The sequence below is a fragment of the Dasypus novemcinctus genome, chromosome 19 (assembly GCF_030445035.2).
Source record: "Dasypus novemcinctus isolate mDasNov1 chromosome 19, mDasNov1.1.hap2, whole genome shotgun sequence".
Taxonomy (NCBI): domain Eukaryota; kingdom Metazoa; phylum Chordata; class Mammalia; order Cingulata; family Dasypodidae; genus Dasypus; species Dasypus novemcinctus.
The window spans coordinates 66,674,228-66,679,979 of record NC_080691.1 but is presented as its reverse complement, the minus strand read 5'-3'; the positions used below and the strand labels follow the sequence as shown (position 1 = coordinate 66,679,979).

Here is a 5,752-nt window from a genome sequence, read left to right as displayed (position 1 = left end):
TTGCTGGCTAAGTTCACTTTGAAGGAAAGTATTAGGGCCAGGGAAAGGAAATTGTGTAAGAAAAGAAAATGTGTAAAGTAGTATTGGTAATAAATGTTAACAGAGCAACAATGTGAGATCTGAGAGAATGGATATTAGACTCATGTAAGTTGTGCAGAGTTATAGCAGTAAGTAGAGTACCTATAATGAGATAGTCAACTAAATATGGGGAGGAATATAATATGAATTAAAAAGCCAGTGCTTTCATGAGAGAGAGAAAGAGAAAAGAAAGACAATAATATCAAGAGTGGATAAAAGACATAAAACAGAACAAAGGTATTTGAAATTAAAAGTTAGACAATTTTGGGGCCAAAGAAAGGGAGGTGGAATGTAAGAGGGACAGTAGATGATGGAGGATGGCAAGATGTGGGGGAAAGGGGATAGTGTAGGTGGCCAAAATCAATTCACACAGAAACAAGGAAATGGAGGATGAGGAAACACAGAAAAATGTGAGGTGCTCCCTGCAGCATCTATTGTATAAATAAAATAAAATAAAATAAAATAAGAAGAAAAAGAGATAAAAGGAAAAAAGAGAAGGAAAAAAGGGAGGTGGGCAAAGAAAAGGGAGGGAAACAAGCAAGAAAAAGAAAAGAAGAAAGAAAAACCTAAATAAATGAAAAAGGTCCTTGGGGGATACATCGGGAGAAAAGACCAGGAGATAATGCAATATTAGCAACCAAGACAATATAAAAAATGAAAAAAGAGAAAAAGAAAAAAAAACCACAAACGCTGAGGGCTGGGACAATCAAGGACCTCAGATGGACCTCAGGGCGTGGTGTATTCAGGGATGGGAAGTCTGTAATATTGCAGACTCAAGAGGTGTGAGTCTCTGGGGTGTGGGCCACCAGAGTTTAGGGGACACAGACCTGGCAACCTCAAATCTGGTTAACAGGGAGCCTGGGAGCACCACAGCGCAACACAGCCTTCAGGGATTCTCGCAGCTGAATGCCAGCCCTAGGGGGAGGGGTCACACCCGCAAACTCTGACCTCTATGTCAAAAACCAAAAATTCCATGTCTCGCAAGAATCTCCTCTGTCACCATCTTACCAAATCAACTTCCAGACACCTCCCACCCTGTAAGCCCCCGAAGCAGCCCACTTGGGCTTGGGAACTCCCTAACACAGCAAAGCCTCCAGGAATCGCCGCCACCGGGCTGCCAGCCCCAGGGGGAAGCATTCCATGTTCAGCCCTGATCTCTGTGGAAGAGACCCAAAATTCTACATTTTACAAGAATCTTCTCTGTCACCGTCCCACTAAATGGACGTTGAGACACCTCCTGCCCTGCAAACACCTGAAACAGCCTGTTCCAGCAGGATTCCAACCCTATTCAGCCGCTTCTTTGCAGGAGAGATTATAAGGTGCACTCACTCAGATGCCATCTTGCCCTGCCCCCTGCATGGGGATTTCTGTGGTGCGATTTAAATAACACAAGGTTTTAAAATTTTTACTCATTAATGGTTCTGAAAAACACAAAAAATTTAAACCACAGGGTTAAAACATATGTCATGGCTTCCATATACTATGCATATTTACAAAAACATGTTTTTGGAAATGTTCCAGATAATGTTTTGTCACATAAAGGATGTCTCTACAGAAATTCATACTAATTAAGGGATGCAACTATAAATATCCAAATAGGAAATAAAGAAAAGATGCATTTAAATATTCAGTATCACTGCAATTTAAATTGCCAGGAACCATTTCTCTTCTGCATGACTCTAATGAGAGCATTTTCAACTCTTTGTTCCTAAGACTATACAATGAGTGGATCAGCATGGGAATCACCATAGTGTAAAACACAAAATATAGTTGATCTTTTCCCAAGGAGTAAGACTTTTTTGGTTTTAAATAAGTAAACACTGTAGTGCCATAGAAGATGGTGATGCCCAGGAGGTGGGAGCCAGAAGTAGAGAAGGCTTTGTGCTTTCCTGTTGTGGAATTCATTTTCAGGATAGTAGAGAGAATGGACCCATGGGACACAGAAATTGTGGTAAGACACCATTACTAGTGATAATAAATATCATGATTTCAGTGTCACAGGTGTCAGTGCAAAACAGGGCTAAAATTGAGGTTAAGTCACAGAAAAAGTGGCAGATTTCATTGGAGTTGCAGAAATAGAAACTATTTATGTAAAAAACAGTAACTAAATATTCAGGAAAGCTAACCACATAAGAGCTGGTAATGAAGGCACGACAAAGTATTGCAGATGCAACAACCTGGCAGTGAAGGAGATAGCAGATAGCTACATAGTGGTCATAGGCCACTAAAAAGAGAATAAAAGTTCAGTGGCAGCCAAGAAGGAAAAAAAAATACATCGTGGTGAAGCAGCCCATAAATGAAATGCACTTTTTGTAAGTCAGTAAATTCTCTAAGGTGTGATGGTGAGTAACCGAGATCAAGGAATGACAAATGACTAAGGAAAAAATATGTGGAGGTGTGAGGTTGGCGATCTGAATGAATTATCGGTACCATCCCTGTATTCCCCAATGCGGTAGTAAGGTATATCAGTAGAAACAGTATAAAGAGGATGCATCAGATCTCTACAGAGTCTGTCAATCCCATCAGAATGAAGTCAGGTATTTTTGTGTAAACCTTACCTTCCATGATATCATTCAACTGTCTAGAAATCAAAGATGATAATTACCACCAATGAACTCATTAAAAAAAAAAATAATGACCTGGCATTAGAAAATATTTAGTGATTCTAGAAATTCATAATAAATAGTTTGCAATATATGACTAAAAATGCTTAGTTTGACTGGAAAACTTAAATAAGGTATAAATCAAGATTTGAATAATATATAACAGAAACTCATATATATATTGCATAATTAGAATGACTGTGACAGTGTAATAAATATTTTCCTTCATTAACAGATTTATCCACATTAAAATTTATTCATTATTTATTCCTGTAGCACCCATTTATTAGATGAGTCAAAGTGCACAGAAAGGTAAGTAACTATCTCACAGTTACTACTATTAACTACTGTTGGCTCTATTCTACCAAGATTGGTTGAGCCCAGAGATCATGCTCATAACAATATATTTGTACATATATTTAATTTCAGCAAAACAAATAAATTGCTAGTTATATAATAAACAGTATTAGAGAGTTTTAATGCATCCTTTACTGTGTTTTTGTATCAAATATTATTTAGTACCAATGATAGGTTACAAAATAAAATGTAAGTGTATTAATATTATAGATATACTATTATTAATATTTAGAGGATATGTTTTAATTGATTATTTAATCAAATTTCTTCCAAAATTTGTATTTTCAATATATGTACATTCTTGATGACTGATTCTATCAATTCTATATTTCTGTTTCACAAAACCTGTCATTACATAGGTAAGGCCTACAAGATATGTATGTGTAAAAGCATATCCTTCTAATAAGAACCCAACTTTTACATAAACTAAAACATTCTAACTTTGAGATTAATACTTACTATCAGTCAGAGTTGATGAAAAACTTCTTCCAACATGGGCTGTCTAAAAAATTTCAACCCCAAATTTTTCTCATAAATGAAATACATAAACCATTTAAGGAGCCTGAAATATCTGTAGTTCTGTGATGTAATGTTTGTTTCCTTTGAGATAAATAAAGTTTAATTTTTGTGCACTTTTTCCTGTTTTTGAGATACAATAAATCAACCTAAATATTTGGTTCATAGCTTGGTCAAATAGAAGGTTCACCTTGAAATTGTTTTTTACAGATATACCAGGGAGTTACAGTGAACACTGCCTTCACACTGATAATGCCACAGTGCCTCTTACATTGAGGACTGCTAATAATGAAACATTTGACCATCTCTAAGACCAATTTCCATGGCAACATTTTTTGGAATAATTGCTAATGATTAATGTTCAAGGACTAATGCACCCATGTTAATTTGAAACAGAGTCACCTTCCCCTTAGAAGCTATATGATGCTGAGCAGCATTTTTGGTATTCTTTTGTGATGCTTTATTTTATGACTGGGTAAAAGAGTAGGCATTTCTGGAGACATTGTGAATTAACCATTTGTTGAAAGGACAGATTTTTAAACATCAAGAATGGAATAGTACATTTTTACAGTGATTATTTTTATATTTAAAATGAAGAGACTATCAGAGGATTAAACTTTTTCATTCTGCAAAAAGTATTTTACAACAAAATTTAAAGAAAATGAAAAGTGCTCACAAGTGTTATTATTCCTGAGACATTTTCTTCCAAGTATTCTCCTTTATACATATAAAGCTTATTTTTATGTGTACTTATAAATTTAAATAACTGTGTCACACTGAATTTTCTCTAATATCGTGATTTTATTATTAAATATTTCTAATAAATCCAGACCTATGTTGTAATAGGCTTCTGTAAAACCCACAATATCATGCATTTTGCATTGACTGGTGCAGTATAACTAAGTACTTTCTAGGAGTGAGTACCAGGCGATGACTAGAATTTTTTATGCATCGTAAGGAAAACATGGTGAAGTTAGGTTTGGGAATGTCAACTATTTATCTACACAAGAAAAGCACTGCTGAATTCAGCACAGCAATCTTTGTGAATCTTACTTTATCTACTGTGTTGGCTTTTATTATATTAAAAGAAAGATTAAAGAAAAACTAAACATAAGCCCTGAGATGAGTAAAAGTCATCTAATTATGTGGATGGTGAAAAGCTTATGATCTCTACATATAACCAGGGGAAATACATTCTTGTGAATATTTCATTAATTAATGATTATGAGATTAATTTCCAGTAAGATTTAGAAACAACTCTTACAAGAAAATTGTTTATATTGCAGAATTTTAGAAACTAATATTCTGATATAATGGAGGAAGGACCACAAAATAAAATATATTTTATGAAATATGAATGCAAAATTATTCATTTCATCAAAAACTCTGTGATACTGAGAAAAGCTTAATTGGAGATTAAAAGACCAGCATTAATGGCAAGGACCAGGAAGGAATGAGGGTCCAACAGTGAGCCCCTGATACTAATGACTATGCTTGTGAGCATATACACCTGAAATAAGAACAGGGTCTAGAGCAGCACTGTGCCTAAGAGTTCCCTCCTGACAGCCTCTGTGCTACTCAAATGTGGCCAGTCCCGAAGCCAAACTCCGCATGTAAATGCAATGCCTTCCCCCCAGCGTGGGACATGACACCTGGGGATGAACCTCCCTGGCACCGAGAGATCACTACCAAGTACCAGCTGATGACGTAACTAGAAAATGACCTTGAATAAAAGGTTCAATGCGAACCAGCAGAATATCCCTGTCTACATATAATAACAGGAGTTAAAAAATGTTTTTTGACCTATATTAAGGGGGAAATGGAAAGGACAAATGAGTTCATATGGCTATGAGTCTCTAAAAAAGAGTATGGAGGTTGTCAGGATTGCCCTTATGCACACCTGAGCAGAGTCTCAGAGACAGATAAAATAGATACAACCCCAGGTATTGGTTCTTTTGAGGGCTAAAGAGACCCACAGGTTTTATGGTCATGGCAGATGGAGTTCACTGCCATGTCAGTTGGCCCTTCTTTGGAGTTGGTATTTCTGCATGATGGAGCTGGACTCAGATGGGATCTCTTTTCACAAAACTTTCCTGTTACTTTACTGGAATTGTAGTTGGTGCTGGGGTTTAAGATATATCTAGGGGATTTGAATCTCTGGACTGACAATATGATAGCCAGGCCCTGAGTCTCAACAG

At 36.2% G+C, this 5,752-nt stretch overlaps 1 pseudogene; it reads right to left on the bottom strand.

Annotated features, from left to right (window-relative positions):
• Positions 1–1,711: 1,711 nt before the first annotated feature.
• Positions 1,712–2,643, bottom strand: LOC139436956 (olfactory receptor 8H1-like; annotated as a pseudogene).
• Positions 2,644–5,752: the final 3,109 nt, after the last annotated feature.